This window comes from Setaria viridis, chromosome 8 (genome assembly GCF_005286985.2).
Source record: "Setaria viridis chromosome 8, Setaria_viridis_v4.0, whole genome shotgun sequence".
Taxonomy (NCBI): Eukaryota; Viridiplantae; Streptophyta; class Magnoliopsida; order Poales; family Poaceae; genus Setaria; species Setaria viridis.
The window spans coordinates 1918453-1945146 of NC_048270.2; the positions used below are offsets into that span (position 1 = coordinate 1918453).

The 26694-nt window shown below is 44.9% G+C and overlaps 1 long non-coding RNA gene and 2 pseudogenes across 1 annotated transcript; 1 reads left to right on the forward strand and 2 right to left on the reverse strand.

The window, feature by feature from the left end:
* Positions 1–2242: 2242 nt before the first annotated feature.
* LOC117866934 (uncharacterized) lies at positions 2243–4801 on the forward strand. Its single transcript, XR_004643039.2, has 4 exons — positions 2243–3050; positions 3140–3196; positions 3555–3631; positions 3877–4801. It is a non-coding gene; the product is annotated as an uncharacterized lncRNA (long non-coding RNA).
* A 3712-nt stretch (positions 4802–8513) lies between these two features.
* Positions 8514–10381, reverse strand: LOC117834168 (PAN domain-containing protein At5g03700-like; annotated as a pseudogene).
* A 12951-nt stretch (positions 10382–23332) lies between these two features.
* LOC140223617 (uncharacterized) lies at positions 23333–24515 on the reverse strand (annotated as a pseudogene).
* Positions 24516–26694: the final 2179 nt, after the last annotated feature.

Here is a 26694-nt window from a genome sequence, read left to right on the forward strand (position 1 = left end):
CTTATTTGTTCTCTCGCAGAATATAGATGCATTAGACCAGTGGAGCTCTCCAAGATGCGTATGGTTGCTTGAGTTGACATGCTTGCTATGATAAATGTTTCCTCCCCCAGAAAGACCCCCTTACTTCTGTCTTGTCCAAAATTCAGGTGCCCTACCAACAGCAGCGGCTCTTATGCGACATTTGTGAAGAATTGTAGTGCATGTTTGATATGCTGCCTCTACACCCCGTTATTCCCAACCCCTTGGAGCTTATTTTCACTGCTCGTGGTTCCTTTTTTATTCGGGTTGGTGAATAATCTTGTGCATGTGAATTTCTTCTCGTACTTGGTGAATGCTGTGGGTTATGTGTCGTCTTGAGGAAGTAAAAAGGGACCTAGTCCAGTTCTTGAGACAAGTGCTCTAGGACTGGGACCCTGGGAAACCAGCTAGAGACACAGGACAATTGGCTCTATAGCCGGCCTATATATACAGTTAAGGAACGTGTAAACATGTGGTTGGTTACATGATTGCTGATCGTTGCTTGACATGTTAGCTGTGGCATGTGTTGTGTGCTCTCCTCTTGTTCTACGCTTTATATTTGGCATATTCGGCATTTCCTATGGGTACAAGTGTGCAGCAGATGTGAAGGCCGTGTTGCCAACATTTTCAACCAGGATCAATTTACAAGTGTACGCAATGGTGTGTGGGTGTGGTGTATAATGAAAATCATGCACATGACAATGCGGATGGCACCCAACGCTTGTAGTTATGCACTTAACTTTGAAATACAATATCGTACAGATACGCATTCCAAGAAAAGGAAATCTCTGCAAGTAATCGTTTCATTGGGAGCCATAGCAAGGCTTGGCCGCTGTTCTCCCAATAATCCTAGGACTCTCCCAATAACTGGTTACGGGGAGCATACTAGTAAGGGAAATATCAAACATACAAGTAGATTTTTCATCAAAAGTACTTTGCTTCAAAATATCAAGTTTTAATGTATATGATATATCAAGATAAACTTACAACTAAGATTGTATATTACTCCCTCTGTTCCAAATTGTAGGTCGTTTTGGCTTTTTTAGGTACATAGTTTTGTTATGCGCTTAGATATATAGTGTATGTTTAGATGCATAATAATATCTATGAATTTAGAAAAGTCAAAACGACCAACAAATTGGAACGGATGGAGTACAAATCATATGAACAAACATCGAGGCAAACATAGTTTTTTCTTAAACAATAACCCTTGTAGATAAACACAAGGCACATGACTTATCCAACACAAGCATGCAGTCAGATATCATAGATTCATTTCATAAGGGCCAAACCTGTGCCAACCGCACAGAATCACTGCCACCAACTCCCAAATGCCCCCACATTAATCATTTCCATTGTACAGTTAGTCTATCCACTCCCTTGCCTCCTTTGTGCTGGAAGCATTCTCCTTCTTAGTTGAGGTAGCGGTTCTAAATTCGGATATTTGGGTGCAAAGACTGAATCATCATATAAACATGAAATGTTGGTTCCAAAAGTAGCCATTCCTGCAACTAACACTAGCAATTTTGTAATATCAGCTTTCATGCTGGTTTGATGGATCACCCTGTTTCTTTGTATGCAAATTACAGCAATGATGGAAGAGAGAAATCCAAATTCAGAAACAACTCTGACAAGTGAGCGAAAAGCTTCATGTGGATCTGGCCCTGGAGATGGATCCTCGGGCTGAGGCACCACCCTAAATCCAGTAGGAGGCATCCTGTATTTTATTAGAAACAAAGGAGAAAATGTCAAATGTTTCTAATGTCTGCCTGTGCCACTAAACATTACATAAACACATCAAAGCAACTCTAACTATATACTAAACATAAAAAGCATCAGTTGCTTTCTGTTTTACATTAACCCACCTTGGTGTACACAGATTTCTTAGAAGGGTAGTAGTCTTATCCATTCTATCAATACCTACGTTTCTACTGATTTCATATCATGTCTCCCCCACCACCCAAGCAAAATAATAATAATAATAATTGCTACCAGCTTGTCTAAATAATCTTTATCTTTATCTTTATCTTTACCTATTATTAAGCAAGCAACGTCTCTGCCTGGGGTTTTCGTACGTCGGCCTTATTTTGCAAAAAAACCCTAACATTTCGTGAAATCAACCCGCAGTCCAACTTCTGAAGAGAGGGGGCTCGGGTGGAAAAAGGAGGGAAGGGAGGGGGTTAAAGGGGAATAACTTCTCCTTTCTTCGGCCAGCGGCGGCCGGAGCGGGGCGCCCCGCCCCTGCGCGCGGCCTCGGCGGCGAGGTCGGCTGGGCGCTTGGCAGTTTCAAGAGCGAGGCTGGCGAAGACGAAGTAGACGGAGTTGGTTTTGAAGGGCATGCGGGTGTGGTGACTGGCGACGACGAGCGGCGGAGAGCGCTTCTTGTGGACGACGACGACGGCGGCGACCCCGAGCTCCCGCATGGCAAGCGCCTCCTGCAGCCGCCCTCGCCGCCCCGGCTCGGCCCCGGCTGCCCGCGCCGCCCGCCCGCCCGGCACGACCGCGTCGCCCCGCCCGGCCGCACCGCCCGGCCACCTGCGCCGCCTCCTCCTCCTTGCGGCGACATGGTGCGCCGCGTACTATCGTCCCCAGCTGGTGGAGGCGAAGGCTCCGACTCGGAGGGCTAGCAGAGGAGATCCCGCGACCCGCTTCGAAATGGGGTCCATGGAGATGGATGGCGCCGCACCAGTACGGCCTCACCACCGCCAAGCTCGGAGTAGATAGGGTCTGATGCCGGCGATGTTTAGCAGATGCGTCGGCCTTTGGGAGATACACGAGCTTAGCGAAGCTTCTTGCGTCAGCTGACAAGCTCTTCCAGATCCGGCCAGCGCAACTAGCGCGCTGGAGCTGAACCAGCTTGGCGGACGAATGGCCATGGGTGCCGTTGGTGACTGAAGAGAAGCCAGCTCCACAAGTGAAGCGCTCCCGCCCCTAGCAGCTTCGCGAACAGGGTGCGCATGGTACAGATCGTTGCCGGCTGGCCTGCGTATCTGTCAGCAATCGTCGGGGACTCCTTGGAGAAGATCAACAAAGTACTTAGCATGCGTCCTCTCCACTCTCCCCATTCATGCTTCTGCATGGTGTTTCGATGTGTTTAGATATCGTTCTTCTTGTGCTGCAGGCAGAACCTGTTCATGGAAGGCCATGTCACTACCACTTTGCCTTCACTGCCTGCAAGGTGTTTGACAAAATGTCCATTGCCTGCAATATTTTACTCTCTGTTACATCTACTTCTTAACTGCTTGACTGAAATTGTCAGTACAATGTACTCTTTCAGCTTATCATGATAATAATACATATGCATTTAGATCTATGCATAAAAATATTGTTTTGATCAACTCTTTCAGCTTGTCATAATGTCATATGATAAACTCTGAACTATTGCTTTACTGGCTATGGCTTGCTGCTTTTGCTTATGAGTAACTGTGAGGACCATTGTTTTGCTGTCCCTGACATCAACTCTGAATTTTCCATTGTTGCCAAATGACTATGTTAATGCATTGTTGTTGATTAGTCATCTATTTTGTATTTTCCAGCGGTCCTTGCAGACTTGCATGGATTGAAAGTCAAACCACAGCTGGCTGATGATGCTGCACTTCCATTTCTACTACAGGTAACTGAATCTTCCATCGCCCATTCTTTCCAGTCATGCTATTTTTTGGAGGAAATAAGAAGGAGTATATGTCGTTTCATATAAGTACCATGGCTCAGTTTACATGTCTCGAAGTCAAATTTAAGGATTTTTTTACCCATCTGTTATGAGATATGGGATCATGTTCAAGATTACCTGGTGAATATTTGTGCTACTTAATGCTATTTGGAATCCTATTATTAATTGAATCTATTGTAATGCTATAGAATGAGCAACCAGATGGGGCTACAAGCTGCAGTGGTGGCCACTCAAGTTCCTGAATAAGGTGGTATTGGTGGACCATATTATTTGTGGCATGGGAAGTAAAGGCATTTGTCGATCTGGTAGATGTTTGGCTATATTGTACTGTCGATCTGGTAGATGTTTGGCTACATTATATTGTTGATCTGGTAGATGTTTGGATAAAATCGAGAAGAAGCCAGAGAGCTCGTACGACAGGCACCACTTGCTCCGGTGCTAGGAGATAGCACACATGGCAACAAATGGGTCCCAGTACAAGATCAGGCAAATGTGCGACAATGATATGGGTTAGCGGCGATGATAGGGTGGCAAGGAACAGCCGGGTCCGTGTTGTTAACAACGCAGGTAATACTGGCTAGAGGTCGCACGGCGTACTCGGCTTCGACCCGAGGCCTTCGGCCTTACGGCGGGTGGAGGCAATGTGACATATTTCTTAGCAGGGTTGGGATTTGAAGATCTTAGTAAAAAGATGGAATAGAGCTCATATGAGATGAAAAATAGAAAAGAAAGGCGTGGACAGGCTTAGGATATTATTTAGTATTTTTGAGAATTTTTGAGGAATTTTTGGGACAAGGGAAGGGTGGCCACTCAAGTTCCTGAATAAGGTGGTATTGGTGGACCATATTATTTGTGGCATGGGAAGTAAATGCATTTGTCGATCTGGTAGATGTTTGGCTATATTGTACTGTCGGATCATTTATTGGTTTGAAAAAGAACAAAGTATGCATGAAAAAGTCCAATACTACTAAAATAAAAAAGTTACACAGCACAATAAAAAAATATGGTGCATTACACGACATGATAAAAAACATCGTATGCTAAGCAACGTCGTTTCGTCGTAGCAAATCTGGCCTCGGCCATGGAGCAACGTGTGAGCGTGTCCATATCCAACCGCGCGGAGACCGCACACGCAACAAACTGCCGGAGCAACGCAATAAAAATGTTACACAACACGATAAAAAATATGGTGCGCTACACGACACAATAAAAAACATTGTGCGCTAAGTAACGTCATTTCGCCGTAGCAACGCACGGGCATTTTCGCCGTAGCAACGCAAGGGCATCTTGCTAGTTACAATAATTCCTGAAGCTCTAGGGACTTGTTGGCAAGGTTTAGAAACTTCCAGGGCAAAATTGCAAAAAATTGAGGACCTAAACCTAATTTTGTCCCGAAACTCGAGGGCTAACGCGCAAAAGCTTAAAGACGGACTGGATCGCGAGAATCTAAACTTTCTGAGGACTTTTTCGCAAAACTTATGAGACACAAACTTATCTTCTTCAACCTCCAGACTCCTCAGCTGGTGTGGCTGGCAGGGGAGACTTGCCCGCCACCGGTTGGGCCAGGGGCGTAGCGTCGGCGGCTGGACGGCGGCGACGGCCGGGCCAGAGCGGCGTCGCTAGGCGGCGGCGGCAACTAGGGTGGCGGCGCTAGGCGCACGACGCAGGAGGCGCGGCGCTCAGCGGCGACCAAGCGGTGGGCAGGTTGGTGGCGCAGCCAGGCAAGCAACGGTGGCAGCGGCTACTGCGCAGGCGCGGTCGGCCATGGCTAGCGGCCATGAGCAGGAGAGAGAAAGAGAGGGGGAAAGAAGGATTCGCCGAGAATGACCAGGACGACGAGACGAATGCGTTGGTGCGCTCACCTTCGGCAGAGGATTGACGGTTTCGCTGGATTTGCTTGTCGGAAAACTTGCCGGATTTTAACAGCTCCGTAATTTCGGCGTCGAACCGCTAGGCTTGTCGAAATGAGGTGCGGTTGGCGGCGTTGAAACAAGGACGTCAAAGAGATCACGGAAAATATTTACATGCCAGGTTAGAGTCCGGTTTTATTTTCCTTCTTTTTCTAATTTCGGAAATTAGTTTTGAATTGGAAAACAATCTAGAAAATCCTCAAATCGTAATTAAATTACAAAAAATACTCTAAAACTCTGAAAAATTCAGGAAATTTCCTGGAGATGATTTGGGAAACGAGGAACCCAAATAAAAAACTTAGAGCTCATGGAAAGACTTGTAGAACCATCTAAAAATTAGATTAAGCTCTAGGAAAATGAGAATAAATTTCAGACAAATCTGAAAAATTCTCAAAGGAATCTAATCATCGTCTGAACGTATTTTTAAACTTTTTCACACTCAAGGAATAAGAAATGCAACCAGCATGAATGCAACACACATAAACTCATTGTCCAAAACTTTCACCTGTCCAAGGGGTGGATGAAAATTCAATACCGTCTGCTGAATGGACGAAAACTCTAATTTTCATCTGCCCATTGAATGAAAATTCAATTTCGTCCGCACTGACGAAAACACTAATTTCCGTCCTCCATTGGATGAAAACTCACATCGTCCGTCCAACGGATAACGATGCTATGTTTATGTAATTTACTCCAATTTGATGAATAGTTATGTAGATAATGTACGGCATAGTATGAAATAAAAAATATTATTACGGATAATTTGATGAATTTGTAATTAATGTCTACAGCAGTTTAGTTTCACTGGTAGTACAATATATAAGTAGAATAAAACCAATATTTCAAGACAATTTTACCAGTATAACAATAGAGAATAAGTTAAAAAGCAGAGAAGATACTACTAGCAAATAAAAGGAGCGTTCAGATTGTTCCATGGTAATCAACAAATAATAATATTTTTTTTCACATTACCTGAGATCGCACAATAGCACACTAGCCCAACTTTGTTCGTAGTTCAATTGATCTGCCAACATTCAAGCCGGAACATAAGTTTGTGCGGAAGCATAGGGTTCAGCTAAAATTGAAACATTAAGGTGATAAACGCAGGAAAAAAATGCAACAAATTGGACATTTTTGCGGAATAAGAAAGGATGTTCGGTTGTTTCAGAACTTAAAATAGCTCCGAGAACAGGGGATTCGTCCAAGTAAATTGGAGGGGATATAACTAAGGCTTCCATACCAGCAAAAGAAATAATCAATCCAAATCCGGGATCTGCACTTCGGATACCGAGGGATCTGCACTTCCGAATTCCGATATATGCAGGAGGAGGGGGTAACTACAGAGAGGAATTCGAGGTGGAGTTCTGCCTTCTGCGGCGGAAGAAGATTTGGTGTTCGGCAAAGGCCGCGAGGTTGAGAGGGGACGGGAGAGGACCTGTGACTACTACTCGTGGCTCTTTCTGATCGTACGATTCCAAAACCGCAATCGCTGGGCTCATCATGGGCCGCATGATGACTCCCATTCCATAAAATTGGCCCACAATTCATGTTTGGTAAACTTGGCCCATAATTTCTTTCATCGGATGCATCTGATCTTCCCATTACTAATTGGAAGCCACCTAGTAATCATATGTCGGCACTTAAAAAAAAATCCAAAAAATTCTAAAAAAATAAAATAACTGGCTATCAATAGATAATCTCAAATCATCGTATATAATCTCAAATCATCATATCTGTTGGATTTTTTGTGTTTTCTAAAAAAATATCCACCTACGTCATTATGAAAATAGTCTAAAGTACCCCTAAATCTATATCTAAATTACCCACCTCTACCATTACATAAAAGTAACACCTAATCTTCATCCAAATTACCCACTTATGCTATTATAATCAATATTTAAAATAATTCCCTAAATTTGCAACTAAATTGACCACCACTAATACTTAAAAAAACTTAAAGCAATCCCTTTTTCATCTATATTACCCACATACACTATTATTAAAAATAATATGAGATAACTCTACACTTAAATCCAAATCACCTTAATTAAAAATATACAGCAATATATGATTCTAAATCGTCTATTTCTTACACTATTGGTATATGATATAATAATTACACTATATACGCATGATGTGTGTCACTATTTATAAAGATATAGATGAAGTGATGGGAATATAAATTTCTATGTTAAAATTATAGCTCAAATTTAGGATCCATTAAATAAATTCAAGTGCATACATGCGATGCAAAGTGAAAAGTTAAAGATTATAAATATGAATGAAAATATTATAGATCTATCACAATCGGATGAAGATAATAAGTATGTAACTATATAAGTATTGCGTTCGAATATTTAACAAATGAGAGGTAGCTCAAGGTAATAGTTTTGTAGTAATGTGGTCTCATTTTTTCCGTTGGAGACTCCGCATTAGTTCCCGCGAGGCACGCTAGAAAAAAAAGAACAAATCCTAAAAATTCTGATAAAAATAAAAACATCAATCATGTAGACTCTGATAATCATAGTCATTAGTTTATTATATTTTCTAAAAGGTAACCTACCACTATCATTATAAAAATATTAAAAAACTCTAAACCTCTATCTAAATTACCGAGCTTCGCCATTATAAAAAATAATCTACAGTAACCCAATCAATCACAATGTATAGAGGTGCGATACAAAATGAAAAGTGTGAATGTGGATGAAAAGTGTATAGACTAATTACTAATTAAACTTCAATCACAACTGAACAAAAAATAAGTACATATCTATATGAGTACTATGCTGAAGTATCAAAAAATTAAGAAAGTAGTAAGTAAACAATTATGATTATTAGTTAGAAGTTTAATTTTTAAATAATTTTTAAATACACTAAATTTGAAAAATATTAGCCCGTGCAGGAGCATGGGTTGATAGAATAGTTTGGTTTTGAAAAGAGAGAGCATGCAACAAGTAAATCATGTAAGCTTTTTGCGACCGTGCATACGGGCCTTACACGCTATAAACTATGCAATTGCAACGCGTGAATCTACCCTGAGTCCCTGACCATAGTTGTATGTTGACAAACGTGAGGTTGAATAGATCAAGGCAGTTTCTCCAGCCATTCTGCTTTACTCCAATCGGTGGAATGCTGGGAGGAGCCGAGCTATCTGAATTGATTCTCTTATCCAAACTCTGGAATTCACCAAGGAGGAGGCAGAGCTCGGAGCTTTGATCAACTTCATGTTGTGCGAATCGTGCGATTCATCCAACTCGAGGCCCGAGCAATCCACTCCACTTCCGTCGCACCAATCGTCTTGTTGAATGTTAGTTCACGCCTTACTTGAACGAATTGTTAGAGCCCATGGTCTTGAGGTCCGTGTACGGCCCCGGCACCAGCTCCTGCTCCATCCCCGCTCGTTTCCGCCGCCTCCTCTCCCACAGCCGGTACCCGGAGTACACTCCGGCTGCGGCCAGGCCCACCAGAACCAGCGACAGCACCGCCGTCGCGGCGGCGACGCCCGGCGACATGCGTCTCCGCTTCGGGCTCGGCACCTTCCTGACCTTGAAGTAGCCCACCTTCCGGTCGTCGGCTTCGTACACCAGCGTCTCCACGGGGAAGTCCATGAGGTAGCAGTACCCGCTCGCGCCGTTGTACACCGCGCCCCAGCAGCTGCAGTTGCCCGCGCACGCGGCCTCGCACTCCTCCGCCGTCCTGTTCGTCTCCGGCGGCAGCTCCTCCTTGTACGCCACGGACACCCGCGTCCGCCGCACCACGTCGAAGTCCAGCTGCTTTCCGTCGGCAGCAGCGCAGAGGTCGTCGGTCTCCTCGGCGTGGCACGGCGGGGAGGTGCTTGTCGTGCTGTTGTCGAAGCACTGGCACTGCGCCGCGGCGCCGGGAACGCACAGGCCGTACGCGCCGCACGACGTCGGCAGCTCGCACCGCTCGGCGATGGCTCTGTAGTCGGAGATCCAGCCCTTGGCGCCGTCGGTCCAGTAGTACGCGCGGAGGTTGCCGTCGTCGTCCAGCGTCATGCGCCGGAACACGCCGGTGAGGTTCTGCACGAACGTGTCGAACGAGAGCACGTCGACCTTCTGTCCGCCGCCATCGAGGTACAGCCCGAAGAACCCGCGGGCCTCAAGCGCCGTGTGCTGCCAGTACATAGGCGTGGTCCGGCCGCTGTAGAGCTCCATGTGCAGCGCCATGTAAGTCTTGCCGAGCCGGAACGCGAACCGGCGGTTGCCGGAGATGAGCGGCGGCGACGAGGCGGTGAAGTTCTGGTCGAGGACCAGCGTGTCGGACGGGTTGTCGAAGCTCTGCCACGCCGGCTCGGGCTTGGAGTACCGCCGGAGGACGAGGTTGGAGGAGTTGAGGAGCACGACGACGTCGCCGATGGTGTTCAGGGTCTGCCACAGCACGCCATCGTCCTCGTCGGTGAGGACAAGGCTGCTGTCGAAGGTGAGCGTGGCCGGGCGCGACCAGTCCCCGAGGCGCGCCGGCGTGGCGCGCCAGGGCGGGAAGGAGGAGGGGAGGTGGACGACGGCTAGGTCGAGCGACGCCGTGCCGACGCGGAGGAAGCCGAAGGCGAAGACGCCGTTGGTCGCGTACAGCAACGGCTTGAACGCCGGCGCCCACCGCGTGCGTCGCGGTGAAGCCGTTCAGCAGCTGCGTCGTAAGCTCTCCTCCCTTGGCGCCGGCAGCCACGAGCACCGCCGACGCCACGCACAGCACGCCGATGACAGCGGCGATTGCCGGATCACCCTCGCCTCGCCTCATTGCAGACAAAAGAACGCGATGGAGGTCAAATGTTGGGAAGAGAGTATTGCATACTGAAGACTACATAGTTGCATAGGGATTGGCATAGGCATTTTAGGGAAGGTCAACGGTATGGACACCGGCAATGCCTCCCTCCATTTGGTCAGGTCAGCCGTATCCACAATTTTGTGAGCGAGATGAACATGCAAGTTGTAAGTTGCAACTGCTGGCAACAAAGTAGTGGCAGAAAAGTCAATTAACAGTTTGCGCCGACAAAGCCAACTAGCTGTTCTACTTCTACCTGCCTCTCCCTCCACGAACAGGGTCTCTGAATTCTGAAATGACACTGTTATCTTTCTGGATTGATGCTGGTTTCTAGGTCTTAACTTCCTGAGCAACAATTTGCAATTGTTAGATTCAGGTTGTGTTCAGTTCGTCAGCTCGTGTTGCCAACCGGTGAAAGCTTGGAGGTGTGGGTGTTTACTTGGATTAATTTGATTGCGAATCGAATGGAATTGAAGGAATGCGTATGTATTCTTAGCATTTTTTTGCACGGAATGCCCATTCAGTCCCCTGACATTGGGATCTAATGAACAGATAGGATAATCATCAATCAATCACCTGACAGCATTCTGAATGATAGATATGAATCTGTGCAAAGATAAATTTCTAAGAAAGATCAAATGCGCACATTGTCATTATCGCGTGACTGTTCTCTTGTTCAGTAGAAATCACAGTAAAGACTTGGTCCATGAAAATGACAGTGGGACACATTCCATTATGCATGCATCATTTAGGCATCAATCAGTAATTCGTCCCACAAGTTCATGTTCTGCCTCTATGCAAGGAAGAAATTCAGTACCGAGATGGTGTGGAAGTCCCATACGGAATTAAACTTTGGATTTTTTTTAAAAAAAGGTAAAAGAAATTAGCTTGACTAAGTATATTAAATAGCTACATTTCGTTGACTTTGTAAAGCTGGCTTATTTTTTCCCTAGAGAAGTTGACCTTCAGTGGCACCTGATTCTCTAGAGGAACAACGTGTGATGGGACTAAATTAACGTATCAAATTTCCTAGCTCTCCCCGTGTGCCCTAGCTAGCTCGAGGTAAACGAATCCTTCTGCAAACAATATACGCATGATCCTTCGATTGTTGCAGATAGGATGGATTTGGATGTCTGGAAATCCGAATTATCCGAATTCGTATCTGCTAAAAATGTGGATGTCAAATTGATGTATCCGGATTCGATTTTCAGTATTTTTCTCTATCCGATTTCAGATTCGTATCGAAAAAATGTGAAATATCCGACATTATTCGTATCCGTAAAGAATAAAGTACCCAATGAAGCTATCTAAAACTTATTTATATTACTAAATACTAATTACAAATGATGTTAATTTTAATATTGCTAAGAAAATAATTACTTATACCATTTAAACTATTAAAAAATTATCATATGACAAATGACTAATTATGTTAACCTAATATTACTAGTTTAATTAACCTAATATTACTAGTGATATATAATGATAAAGTTAAATTAATTTTCATATGACTAACCATATTAATTTATTACATTATATTATTTATTAAATTAATAAATCATATTCAAATGTATTAATGAACTTATTTTTATTATTAAATGCTATATATATGAAAATGCTTATTTTTTATATTTATTTTGATATATTTAATTATTTATTAATAAACATATTATTTTTAATAAGATATCTATTATGTATCATGCTCATAATTTACTCCTACTTGTAACATGATTTTTGATCAATTATAAAGTGATAAAGTAAAATTGTTTCAGATTCGAAGGCGAATCCGAATTCGAACTATTTGTTTTGTATTCGTATTCGATAATATTCGCATTTGTATTCGAATTCGAATTAAAATGTGGTAAATAGTACTATCCGAATTTGATTCCATGCATATACGATCCGAATCCATCCCTAGTTGCAGGTCAACTCCACTACAATACAATATCATCCGCATATACTGTCGATGCGGAATCTGACCAACAGGTAAATATATATAGTTTGCCGCGCGTTAGATCGGATATGGCCTACCACACAATGACTCAGAATTTATATTGGTTCGAGCAACAGGCCCTATATCCAGTCGGGGGTTGGTCGGTCGATTGTATTCCTGAGCCCAGGTGCTCGAAGTTTGCAGTAGGGGTACAAACGAGCAAGGAGTGCAGAAGGGGGTGTTCGAGGCCCGATCATGCTCTGGTTCGAGTGGAGAAGAGTAACGGGGGCTCAAACGTGCGCTGAGTGTTGGAGTGTCTCGAGAGAGCAAGAGAGTCTTCAATCTATCGAGAGAGAGAGAGAGAGAGAGAGAGAGAGCCCTTTTATAGTTCAAGGGGACAGCCTTACAAGTCAGAGAGAGAGAGAGAGAAAGGTGCGCGGGCACTGCCTAATCTTGTCAGTGCCCATGTCGTCAGGTACGGGATGGCCATCGCCCTCCTTCCCTGTTCATCTCGTCCGATCACTCTGTCATGATGGGTAGGTAGCATAGTGTCCGCCTGACATGGCACAACGGCACTGTGTGGAGCGTGCGCAGGGCATGGCGAGGTACAGTCCTCTGTACGGCGGTTGACCTGAGCATCTTTCCTTATCTACTCCACCTGCTCCTCGGGCCTATTTCGAGTGGGCGTCCCCCGTCGGTCGTCCCGGTCGGTCCCGACCGTGTCGGTCGGGAAGCAGTGATGTGTGTCGGTCCGATCGGAGGTATATCCCCGATCGGGGGAACTTGGTCGAAGTCGGACTGTGGTCCCAGCCCCGACCAGGCCCCCTGGTCGGAGGCGCCGGTCGATGGCCGGATCGTGGTCTCGGCCTGGCGTCGCGTATCTGGGCCAGCCCAGGCGCGCATTGTCGCTGCCCACCTGTTGGGCCGAGTGTTGTGGAAAAGCGGCCCCATTGGGAACCTCGGGTCTATGGACCCATCATATACCTCATCAGGTGTGCAATATCTCCAATAGACCCCCGCGTCGCTCCCCCACTCGGGCGACTCGAGGGCGACTAGGAAACCCTAGCTGCCGCCACCCACTACCTCCCCTCCCCTCACCTCCGTAGGAGGCGTCAGCCGGAAGTACGCACGACCCCTAGGATGGCGGCGGCGGGGCCTCTCGCTTGGCCCGGTATTGCAGCGCGTCCTGGCGGGGGACAACGCTAGGCAGCAACGGCAGTTCGAGGTACGTGTCGGTGTTTTATATCCGGCAATCTACCGAGGGGGTACCCAAGGTAGTGTTTGGTGTGGTGGGGCTCGCCGAGATCAGGAACTCGAAGGTGAACATAGACCCACAATTTAGACAGGTTCGAGCTGTTGAATAGCGTAATACCCTACATCCTGTGTGTTGGCTGTATTGATTGATGCTTATTGTTTTGGAGGGGTCCCTGCCTCACTTTATATATCTGGGGGCAGGCTTACAGGTCACTTATTTACAGAGATACTAGTCGGATTTGACAAGAGAAGTCCTATTGCTATTACAACGAGTACTTTCCTAATCCTTGACTAGTTCTTGTCTTTCCATGTAGATCACGTCGTACTGCACCGTGGTCTTCATGTCATATACGCCTTGGTGTCCAGCCCCATATTTGGGACTGTCCAAATCTTTTGGTGGGCCTATAGATGTATGTACGATAGTACGGCTGATCCCACGCGCTGATGGTTGGACCTCATGGGCGGCAGGCGCGTTAGTGGCTAGGGGAGTGACGACCGTCGGCGAGGCGGCTCGGGCAGCCGGTTATTCGTTCGGATATGGGCGGCGCAAAAGACGCCAGCGGTAGCACGTGGGCAGCGGTGGCCGGGTGCGGCGTGTCAAGGTGGCGGCGCTCCGGGGCTGCGAGGGAGTATGCTCTGGCGCTCCGGGGTATGGCGGCCATGACGGCTCGAGGAGTGGCGCCAGTGGCTGGGCGAGCAACGCCCGTCGGCAGGATGGCTTAGATGGCTGGCGCCACTATGGCTCGCATGGTGGTGCGCGGGCGAAGGCCGGAGGCAGCCGACGCGGAGCTGCGGTGGCGCACGTAGGTGAGCAGGTGAATGCCGGCGGCGTGCGGCGGTAGCCACGGGACACACAGGTGCGTAGGCGGCACACCTGGGAGCGGTGCGTTGGTGTACAAAGTGGCTGTCGGCGGTGGCACGTTGAGGATTCGGCTCTGCACAGCTTGGAAGCGCTCTGGTAGCGCAGCTAAGGGTGGTTCGTGTGAGGCTCTCCAGCGACACCATGGTGGTGTGGCTGGCGCTGGCCTAAGCAGTGGCGTGCCAACGGCACCATGGAGGCGTGGTTAGTAGCGCGGGGCCATCTTTGCAGTGCAGACGTGGTGAGGACGGCGGTTGAGGGTGCTGGAGTGGCCGCACGAGCAGCGGTGGTGAACGAGGGTTGCAGTGCAATGGCAATGATGGACGATAACTCAGAATGGATGTGGTGGCTGCCGTGGACGCGATGGGCAGCCGACAGTGGTTGTCTTGGTCGCGTTGGGGCTATGGCAGCTGTGGGATGAGGGCACTTCCAGGCGAAAGTCTTGCTCGGCCTTGGGCCGGGCCGGCAACGACGACATTCAGCGAAGGTCGTGTTCCCTCTTGGGGGCGTTGTTGAGCTGCCCTCCTCTCCCTGGCAGGTTTCTCCTAGTGAAAACCTTGCCTGAGTTTTCTTAGGCGGGTGGCAGCGGCGCTCTCAGCGTTGTTCCTTCCTTGGAAGCGTCGTCTTTGGAGAACCTGCCCCGACCTCCTTCGGCAGCTCCTCTTCAGTTTTGTGGTGCTCTTGGCTGTCAAGAGGGCAGGGTTTTGCGCGGGGATGAACAGATCTCTCTTCTCTCTCGCCCTCTCCTCCCACAACTTATGAGTTGAGTTCGGCACGTGTTGATATCCCAATCCAACCCGTTGGTGTTGTTTTCGTGGCTTTCTTTTTTTTGCATGGTTATGGCCTTCTATGGATATAACCTTGTATTTTTCTACTATATCAATAGAAACGCACTCGTCGAGTGTTGTTCGTTAAAAAAAACTATAAAACAATATAATCTGCTTTTCAACCTGACAAGCCTTGCAATCTACGTTAGATCAGGTGTTCAGAGGCAGGTTACGTTCGAAGGATTGCAGGAACGCCGCCTCTGTGTTAGCAATACAACGGCTATGCAAGTCACGTAGGCCAAGGCCAAGCAGGCCAGATCATCCTCCGTCCCATTCAGGCCCACATAGACACACATTTGTTTGGCGGGCTCGGTTGCTCCTCCTCCCGGCTGCTTGCGTGGCGGCCATGATGCTGCTAACCTCGTTTCCTCCTTGGTTGTTGGCGGCGGAGGTGACGCCACCCTCTGCCGTAGCTGTCGTAGGCGCAGCAGCGTTCATGCCGTGGCTCACATTTGCTTGGCGGGCTCGGTTTCTCCTCCTGGTTCTGGCTGCTTGCCTGGCCCTGCTGCCGGCGGCGGCGCCCTGTGCCGTAGCTGTTGTACTCGAAGGCGCAGCCGCAGCGTCGTGATCATGGCTAACAACAGGTTGCATCTCGTCTTCGCTGGGCAACGCATGGCGGCAGCAAGGGCACAGGCGGCTGAGCGCCAGCGCCACTTGTCCAGGCAAGGCTCGTGGAAGCAGTGCGAGCACGGCATCACGCTCAGGACGTCGCCGCACTCCAAGTCGTCAAGGCAGTTGGCGCACGGTGCCTCCGCGGTTTCACCGCCCATGCCGCGCGGCGCCTCTTGTTCCTCGTCGGCACCGTGTTGATGAGCGTATGCTTCTCGAGCCCGGCGATCGCCGCTGCGGAGGCAGGGATGCCTCCGAACCCGCCGTAGCGGTACGCGTCGCCGGAGTCATCAGTTCTGCCGTCGTCCAACCAAATGCTTTCGTTCTCCGAGTAGTCGTCGTCACGCGAATCGTAGCTGCTGTGGCCAGGCGCCTCGGTGTCGCGCCTCCGATTTGGTTGCCCATAGCTTGTCGGGGACATTATTGGGCGCTCGTTCGCTGCTACATGCCGGCGGCGAAAGCGTTCCTAGCACACACGAACTAGCTACCTTGTTTCCCCGGTTTCCCTACTCATGCTTCTTTAATACCTCAATTTCCCTGTTAGCTTCCTCTCCAGACTACACGAATCTACGTTTCCGTTGAGTTGGCTTCTTTCACACGCATGTAAATATTCTAGTCCTCCCTGGCTCTACTGTCATTTTTTTTTTCTCTTTCGGGACAGCGAGGGAAGTATAATGGGCGGGGGGTTACTTTCACATACATACCAAAGCAGAAGCAAAACAAAAAGAATTATGATCATCCTTTTATCCAAGCAAAAGTGTTTTATGAAGATATACCTCATGCAGTGTTATTTTTTACAGCACATGTGAAATACTTTAGAAAATGGTATACATGGTACAATAATATGAAAAGAAGAAAAAAAAAGGTTGGACAAAAAGCACAAGAGGTCAAGGAAGTGAGACTCATGGCTGTGTATTGAAAACATATCACGAACTACAAACGTGATCACAGCAACATGTTGGTAGAAAAGAAGCTACTTCTCGTTTCAGGACATGAGCATGATCCAGCAAACCATGTGGTGCGAAGGTATACTGTCAATTAGAGGGGTGCACTGTGCCGATCCTGAAAAAATGCAATCTGAGATAAAAAGGAACATAGAATAAAATATTATAATCTAATTGCAAATAGATTCAAAACTGTATTAAGAAAAATAGATTCAAAAGGCATAGTCTAGTAATCAAATTATAAATAGTTTAGGAGCTCCCAATGACGCGTGCTTTGGTCAAACAAGTAATAAAAACTTTGTATCTCGGTTTTGCTAGCTTATACATGCATATTCTGCTAAACTAGTTGCAAGTAATTTAATCTTTTATTATTCCAAATAATTCATCCTTTTGTATTATTTTCACTTTGCAGCTCTTTTTGTATTACTTGAACATACAAAACTTTATAACTGAATGTTAGAAACTTAGGAATCACATGTTAGGAACTTTTGTACTCCGCATATTCTAACTTTCAAACAACAAATAATAAACTTTGTATCTCAGTTTTGCAACTTTCATATAAGACATATAGGAAATGTATACAGGAACATATTAATTTTTGCACATCACTCTTTTAACATAGTGTTCTCAAACTCTGAAGCATACAACAAAAAATTTTGTAGTCCAAATGCAAAAACTTTGTAATCAAATACTTAGAAATTTTCTACTCGCATGTTACAAACATTGCACTCCTATATCCAAAACTTTACACTCCAAATAAGGAACTTACTACACACGCATTTCAAGCATTTTACTCTTAATCAAAAACTTTGTAATTCCAAACTTTGTACTCCGAATTAGGGAACTTTCTACTAACATATTATAAACTTTGTACTCTCATATACAAAACTTAGTAGTTTCAAACATTGCACTCTAAATTTAATAAATCCACTCATGTATAACTCATAAAAGTACTGAATGCATTTCTAACATGAAAAAAAACTTTGCATTTCAATAATAATTCAAAAAGCTTTGCACTAGACCAACGCACATCAAAACTTTGTACACCAGATCAAGACAGAACCAACTTGAATTTCTTTGCTAGAGAAAATTATTAGATTGAACTTGAACCACAGAAGCAACTGCTCTGGTTTTTCTTGAAAATGTCTTGAAAAAATCATTACTTGAAACACTTTCTTATGCTCACCAATCTGTACTTGGTGCTGTGGAATTAATTGATTCGTTTTGAATTAATTGTGCTGCTAAGCCTGACTGTTAGTATCATCTCTGAATCTTCTGCAATATTTCAGTCATCTCTGAATATTTCACTGTTTGCTTCCATCAACCTAAAGAAAATTTATTTTATTTGGCACTTCCACACTGCTGTCTTGAAAGCCATTACCTGTGAATGTATTATTTACCTGAGTGGACACACTTAATTGGTTACTTATAATTCATGCTCCCTGTAATTCATGCTCTGTGTAATCAAGTATTTTAGTTAATTATAATTCATGCTCTGTTCCCTGGTACTACTTGGTAGTAGTATGTAGCTTTCGCAGTTCACATCCTATGTAATGTCACTGTCATGCTATAGAACACATTATCATTTGTTCATTGCTTGCCTGGTAGCCTTTGTTTACTCTTTCAGGTTAGTTTGGTTGGATAGATAAAACTGCATCAGTTTGACACCATTTTAATTATTAGCAATTGTGTTTTTACAGAATCTCACCATTTTAATTATTAGCAATTGTGTTTTTACAGAATCTGTGAGCTACCAGATTTTGGAATTAACAGATATACGCATGCTAAGTGTTAACATAAAGCTATTCCTTGGAACTCAGGTACATACAGAGCATATGTGAAATTTCTGAATGGCTCTCCAAGCATCTGTCATGTTTATCACTTGTCGTTTAATGTGCCTTTTTAATTCAGTGAACCTACAAGGCTAGGTCCATTTTTTCTTAAACAACATCTTCCTGAATAATGTGGCCAAATAAAAATATTAAGAATGATGTCTACTACTAGTTGCTGCTTTGATATATTATAATTTAACTGGAGTATTCCCTGAATATTGGTTATAACTAGGGTTCTCTGTTGTTATTTTTCTAAACAGAGCCTGCTAGGTGCTACTGCCAGATCAAGAACAAGTCATACTGAAAATCAAGTTGCAGCCATAGTGTCTCTAACCAGATCAGGATTTGAGGTACAACTGCAAACTTTGCACCAATTTTTATTGTCCTTGAATGTGCATATTATAGGAGTGTTTGCCCTTTCTAGTATGGTTGAGTCTGCTATCTGCTTTTTGTCATTTTGACAACAAGTTTTGAACATAGTTTTTCAGTATTTGCTTCCAATACTTCCAATATTATGGTTGAGTTGCATATTTGTTCTTTCTGTTACCAAATAAAAAATTGTATCCTAAGCATAATGATGCTTCCATTGTAAATTGAGCAGGAGTCCTAATTTGGGAAGTGGTATGCGAACTTGTAGCTCCAGGTGAGCAGGAGTCCTAATTTGGGAGCTGTGCAGAGTACTTGTGAGCAAGAGTTAGGAGTCCTAATTTGAGAGTTGTGCAGAGTACTTGTGAGCAAGTGTCTGGATTTGGGAGCTGACATGTTAACTTGTAGCTTGGGAGTGCAAAGTACTGTCACTACTTGCCCTTTTGTGATGTTCCGTGTGATGTTTCCTATGATATTCCCTCCTATGATGTTCCGTGTGTATGTGATGCTTCCCTGTGTATGAGCCCTCCTGTGATGTTTCTGTGTGTATGTCTGTATGATGATATCAACAGCAGCAGCAGAACAGCAACAATAGCAGCCGGCCACAGCAATAGTAGCAGCAGAACAGCAACAACAGCAAAACAGTCGGCCACAGCAGCAGCAGCAGAACAGGGAGCAGAGCACGCGGGTATGGGATCGGGAGTCCCAAACAACCAAAGCTGGAGGGAGGTTTTTTCTCTCCCTGCCTGGGGAGGGAAGCGGATGGGAGGAAAATCAATCCTGGGGAAGTGCTGCTCGGGGCTGCTCGCCCCTATGCTTCCAAAGGAGGCCTAAGCTTTTGTTGGAGCTGCACTGAACATCCACTGGCCATAGTCACCCGAGTCTTTCTATTAGCAAATGCAACTCCGGAAATGAGTGCGGAAGGTTCATCCACAACCACAAGCAGAACATATGAGTTTTAGCTGCAAAATGATTGGGGCATCCTTGAAATGTGATCCTTGAGTTGAGATTGTACTTGTTCAGTTTTTTCGTCTGCAAATACTTGGATCGGAGAGGCCAACGAACAGCCTTGCGTTTTAGCCGGGCATCGGATGCGATTAACCGCCGATCGATCTCACTTCGTGCGCGATCCTATCTCCGCGTGGGCTATAAGATGGCTAGGGCGACGCTTGAGAGCCCAAGTAGCAAGCTACCATGCCAGGCACTCCCCCCTAAAAAATAAATTTAATATCATTGTGAAGTAGGCTGTAAAAATCTTAAATGATTTTGTAGAATGGGTGAATAGTAATTCTACACAGTTTTGCTACGCATTCTTTGGTTGTTCTGTCGTACAGTGCTTGTCTGCAGTTTGCCAGTGTCCTGTAATACTTTGTATATGTGAAATTTTGAACCTGTTATGACATAGCAGCAACCATTAACGAGTGTTGAAATGGTGGATCGAAGTGTTTCATTTCTAACATGGTGTATCTTATGAACCTGCAATGCCACTCTCTTATAGCATTTGCCTTTCTATCAAAAGTGGTTGAAATTTTGTAGGGCTCGTTTGATATATTGATTGTTTATATATTTGAGAGTTATGGTTGGATTTCATGATTTCATATGATAAACGTCGTTTGTTCTCCTTTACCGTACTGAGCTACGACAACTTCGGATTCTATCTAGTGTTAGCTCAATCGAGTGTACAGTAGAAATCGTGAGATGAAAGATCATGCATTTCAACATGTACTCCCTTCGTTTCAAAATCATAGGTCGTTTTGGCTTTTGACTTTACGTTTCAAATTGTAGATCATTTTAGCTTTTTTAGTTTCATAGATACTTGTATGGATCTAGACATACACTATATTTAGTGCATACAAACATCAATGAAGCTAGAAAAGTCAAAATAACCTACAACAACCTACAATTTGGAATGTACGACATCGGATATCTCCAACTCATCTTGCGATGGGTAGAACTGTGTATTGAAAAGGTGTCTGAAACATCAGTAAGAACTGTGTATTGCTATCCCAAAATCTCTGGAATTTGCTTCAATTGGAAAACAAGACTGGGAACATTACATGCTGGCTTTTTGGATTTTTCAACAACGCATCCCAAGGATTTCAACAAGTGCAGTGCAAATGAGATACGATGGTTGCAAGGGGGAACTCAGCTTCTACTGGGTCCTTCTGATCTTCGAAAATGTGCCAGTCTCAGAAAAGTAGGTACTTTGAGTTCCACCTCCAAGCGGGTTCCCTTGGGCCTGTGGATTTGACAACTCTATTCCCTGTACAAGGGAAGATTAAAATCTGACGGGGAATGATGGCAGGGATTTTATGTGCTTAATCTTCAAAGTTTCTTTTTTAAAAAAGTGAGCTCCCAAATCTGGAAGATGTTAAATGCATAAGATCCTAGTGTGCGCCTAGCAGTAAACATCAGCACAAGGTGCTCTAACAGAATCATTGTAACTATGGGTCCGTTAGAGACAAGGAACTGAACATAGGAGCTATCCAGCAGGTAGCGAAGATGGAACATGAAAATCGTTTCATTGCCCCAAAACATATGAGTCAAACAGACCCACAACACAACTCAAGAAACAAGATCTCACCTGAACTGGTGTAAATGCCAAACTAGATGTCAATCCTGAAGTTGCACCGCTGCTACCATAGCTCTTCTCCTTGAATCTGATATCAGAAGGCAATATAAAATCAAATTGAGTTTGCAGTACAGGATATTGTGAAAGAAGTAAAGCATTTCAAATAGAAGCAGATATTGTGCGGTAAAGTAACACATGTAGATACAAAATTATGTACTAATAGAATAATTGTTGGCCAAAGGCTTTTCCTAACGAAACAAAATACACCTTGTCAGTTCAAACAGGAGTAGTAGTCCCTAATGGAATGGTGCTTGTTACACAGGATGCATGCAGTTTCCAACTTCCTAGGATTTGTGTAAAGAGCCACTTGACAATGAGGATAGGATGGGGCAATGCATTGAAGCATCAAGAAAGGCGGCTCCCATCCATCCCCACAGGCGGCCGCGACTGTCCATCGCCAACGCTACAGGAGTAGTAGGAGGACGCGTCTGATCGCCCCACTGTTTTCACATCTCTCCTCGCTTTAAGGTCAGGTGGTGTGGCCCTCTAATTGTGATTCATTCAACTTGTGTTCTTTTGGCAGCCGCTGAGGATACCGCTCCTCCACTGGTCTACTATGATGAGATTATTGTTTAATACGATACTATGCTAAATCAGAGTATGGATACTAAAGAATACGTACACAAACAAGAATCGGGAACCTAATTTTGTTTTGAATTTTGGTTTATCACAAATGTCAATTTGATTTCTCAATTAGTATGCTCGTGATTTGGTGATGTATGGCCATATTCTGAAGATGTTGTGTGATTTATTTTTGCATTGCACATGTAGATGAAGTAGCTGTGGCATGCCAAACTCATCAGATCATCCCATTGGAATGAATCAACCAAACCTAATAACCAGAGATAGTACACATATCATGAACTTGTACGTCATATACATTGTTGATCATCTACAGAAATGTAATGTTCCATGACAGTCCTTGTGCCTGCCCTTGTCAGATATAACCTCCCTACCCTTATACGCATCCGATGTTTCGGACTAGACCGATCTATCCTTTGGTTAATTTATTATCTTTATATTTATATGCATTTGGTAGTATTGTAATATAATTTCTATTTAGCAAACACAAAATATATTAGAATTATCGACTCCTTGTATTCAGAAAAAACATGAGCTATGCTCAGCCTCAGGGGCGTTCAGGTCATTTTAACACTCACCCAGCTTATATTCGGACATCAGATTCTCCAGACAGTAGCTTATGAGATAAGCTTGCTACCCAAATAAGGAAGGTCCAGAGAAGCGGAAACAAACAGGGCCATGTTTAGTCTGCTTCTGGATGTCCTCAGTTTTAGGTTTGCCATAATTAGGGCTAGCCTTTTGCCCTCAACTTTATTAAAAGCAGAAGCAGAGGGTTTTGATAAGCTTTAGTTTGAAGTTTGGATTAAACTGCAATTATTGTTTGTTCTAGCGTTAGCCCATGTTCATAATACTGTACTCTCTACTTTAGTAACATTGTACCTCACTACAATACCTGACACTCCTTAACCTGCTAGCACTTGTTGTAGGCAGTAACTTACTCAACTTTGGCGACCCCCTTGCAATCACATTGAGCTTTGGGGAGCCTTTTCTGACCATCGCTTTTCAAAGAAAAAGTGTATTCATCAACTTATTCATGATACAAGCCTATTAACTCATTACAACCATAAAAAATAGCTTATTAACTAATTAACTTATTAAAACTTATTCATGAAGACTAATTTACATGTTGCTGGTACTGAACCCACATTTCTTGGGCGATGATATCTCTCAAAATATTGCCTTGTGCAGTGCCTGAGTCATTGAGTTGGTCGCCATTGGGTAGAGAAACAAAGTGTGTTGGATCGATATTATCCGGCTGATGATTCAACCATTCCTTGTCTCCATGAAGTAATCGGATTAGATTGTGGAAGATGGTTGCAGTTACAGGTATTTTCACTTGATTTTCCAACGTATGGAATGTGGCAACTTTGAGAATGGGGAAGCGCTTCTTAAGCACCCCAAAAGTCCTTTCCACATGGTTCCTTAGTAGTGTGTGGCGGAGGTTGAAGAGCTCCTTTGAGTTTTGTGGTCTTAGATGTCTAGCTCCAAATTCTTTCAAATGGTATCGAACCCCTCGATATGGAGTGAGGAAAGATGAAGTATTTGTATACCCTGTATCAATAAGATAGAATTTACCTGGAGGTACCTTGAAGCCCTTGCTCATAGCGGATCTAAACACTCTGGAATCTGTAGCTGATCCCTCCCATCCACTAGAAATAAAAGTGATGTTGAGATCGAAATTGCATGCCACCATAACATTTATGCTTAGTGTGCCCTTTCTATTCCTAAAAGGAGAATGCTTCTCGGGGGATATGGAAACAGGAATATGAGTTCCATCAATGGCACCAAGACAGTTCTTAAAGAATGGATAATATCTAGGATTATCTTGGATTTTTGGATGCACTTGATTAGGATCGGGGGACTGGAGGAAACGGCGAGAAAGTGTGGGAATGATCTTCTTGAAGAAGTGGTTGATGTGACAATGGAAGGTGTCGTTGCTGTGCCCAAAGGTTACTGCGAGATCCTCATATGAGGCGTTGCGACTTAACATGTATATGAAGAAACCCAACTTCTCCACCGTAATTCTTGTATCAACACGAGCCTTTTTCTTCTAAGATAAGTCGCCAACTCTTTGAAGATGTGGGTTCATCCTAAATGTAACTTGACAGTTCTTGACATGTCCCTCAAGGAGTCGACGAATCTTAACCTCTCCTGTTTCTTCTGATGTATGATGTTTCTTCTTTAGTCCCCCTTCTCTAGCAGAACCCATCATATATAAAGCAGGGAATAGAAATCATAATGTCACCATCTTCTTCCTCCCTCCTCTTTCTAATACAATCTCTCAATGAGATATTCATTGCAGAACTAAAACATATAAATTTATAGTCAGAAGCTAAATAGATAAAATGAAAGGTTAAACAGGTTGTCATGGCAATTTTAAATAGAAAAAATGAAAGACTTAAACATTGGAGTTGGTACCGAATTCCAAGACGGGGGAGGTTCACCTTCCCCAACTCTAATTGGTGCTGGAGAGATCTACAAGTAACATGGGAGAAAAATAAGTTGTTGGTTGTTGTCAAGAAGTTGGGTTGCTGTCAAGAAGTTGGCAATAAGTTGACACAATGTTGATAGAGCACTCATGATCAGCTAATATGATCTATGAAGTATATGATGGTTGATAAAGTACAAATTTCATATCACAGAGAACCTAGTGCCATGAATACAAAGGAAATAAAAAAGTATTTACTCTGAAATAAATCTGTCCACTAATTGATATGATAAGAACAGATAAGAATACTGAGCTATTCCATTATCAAGATAATTCTTATTGTGTTTTGTATACCTATCCAACAGCAGGAGAGTAGGACAATTCAAGATGGGACAACAAGCCTGCAGTTCAATTGACTATTCAAGCTAATCCTTTTAGATCAAGTAAAAAAAGATGGAACTTCACAGCCATGAATAATACTAGTACGTCAGTAAGTAGCTGTGGTAAAAAAAATTGAAAATCTAAAGCTTGAACTGCTTGACTGCAAGGGAGAATACAATCTAAAGCTTGGACAGCCATGAAATCCTGAAAATCTAAAGATATCAAACTTTTCAGTGCAAATATGAGAAAAATCTTGGATACAAATTAGGCTGGTGGGATCTACAAGTAACAAGAAAAAGCATGAACAAAACTAGAAAACTATAGAACTAAAGAGTGCCTTGCTCACTATTCTAATTGAACCAGTTTCAGTTGATCTAAATGGCATATAGCTTTTCATTATTTAGATTCCCCTTCATACATAGACATATAGCTTTTCAGTATGCCAATATTTAATTAAGACGCAAGTAAACTAAACCAGGTTCGCAGAACCTCCTAATCAAATATATATCACTTATTTCATGATGTCTTCCCAAACTCTCCTGAATAAACCATGGAACCAGGAACACTCACGAACCATGGAATCAGGAATGGGCTGCTAAAGAACCCTATCGCTTTTCCCTCACCACAAACCAAGAAACCTAATCACGAGCATATCCAGCAAACCAAATCGCCAGCAGATCCAGCACAATACCGCAGTCCCCTACCTAGATCAAGCACCAGATCGAGCGGAGGACACGGGAAGTAAGAAACCTAGGGCGAGAGGGAGAGAAGAGGAAAAGGCGGCGCCTTACTGGTGAGAAGGCGGTGGCCGCCGTCGCGTTGGTGGCCGTCGAAGTTGTGCCACGCCATCACCTTGCGCCACCACACCACCACCTCTCACCGCACATGAGATCTTACCTCAGCTTATGTGTTCAGATGCACGAAATCTAGTAGCATACAAACGTGCAGATCAAGAATGGAGAGGATTGGAGATTGGAGGGATACTCACGTTGGCGGGCGGAGATGTGGCAGTGCGTCGATGCCGGCTCTGGCGAGATCCTGTCGCTGGTGAGGTGGGACGGAGCGGAGGGGCGGAGCTGGGTAGGGCGGCGACAGCGGGGGAGGGGCCGGCCGGAGGTGGAGTGGGCGGCAGGGCCGGGCGGAGTGTGGGGTGGCGGATTAGACTTCGGTGGGAGGCGACGGGAGATGGGAGACGGGAGGCGGAAGAACGACCAAGGGGGAGAGTGGAGACGACGGGGCAGTCCTGGCGCCTGACGGGTAGGAGAGCTCATCAGCCTAGGAGCCGGTAGGGTGCGCCTAAGCCACGTGAAAAAGACGTAAATACGCGTGTGTTGATAGTTTATGTTTTCCCACGAATTAATAAAGACGCTGCCACAGTTTAAAGAAGAGAAGATGGATCTCTGCGCAACTGGGGGTGGAGGGCTAGCCGGCGAGCGGAGGGGCGGAGGGCGGCAGGGGCGGGGCTGGCCGGCAGCGAGGGAGGGGCCTGGCCGAGGCGGAGTGGGCAGCGGGGCCTGCAGAGTGCGGGGCGACGGTTCGGCCTTCGGTGGGAGGCGACGGGAGATGGGAGTTGAACCAGAGATAAGCGCAGCTGTTTGGCTGGACTGCTGGGCTGTTGTTGTTTGGGCCGCAGCCGAACGGCTCAGCAACAGCTGCAGCCCGCTTGG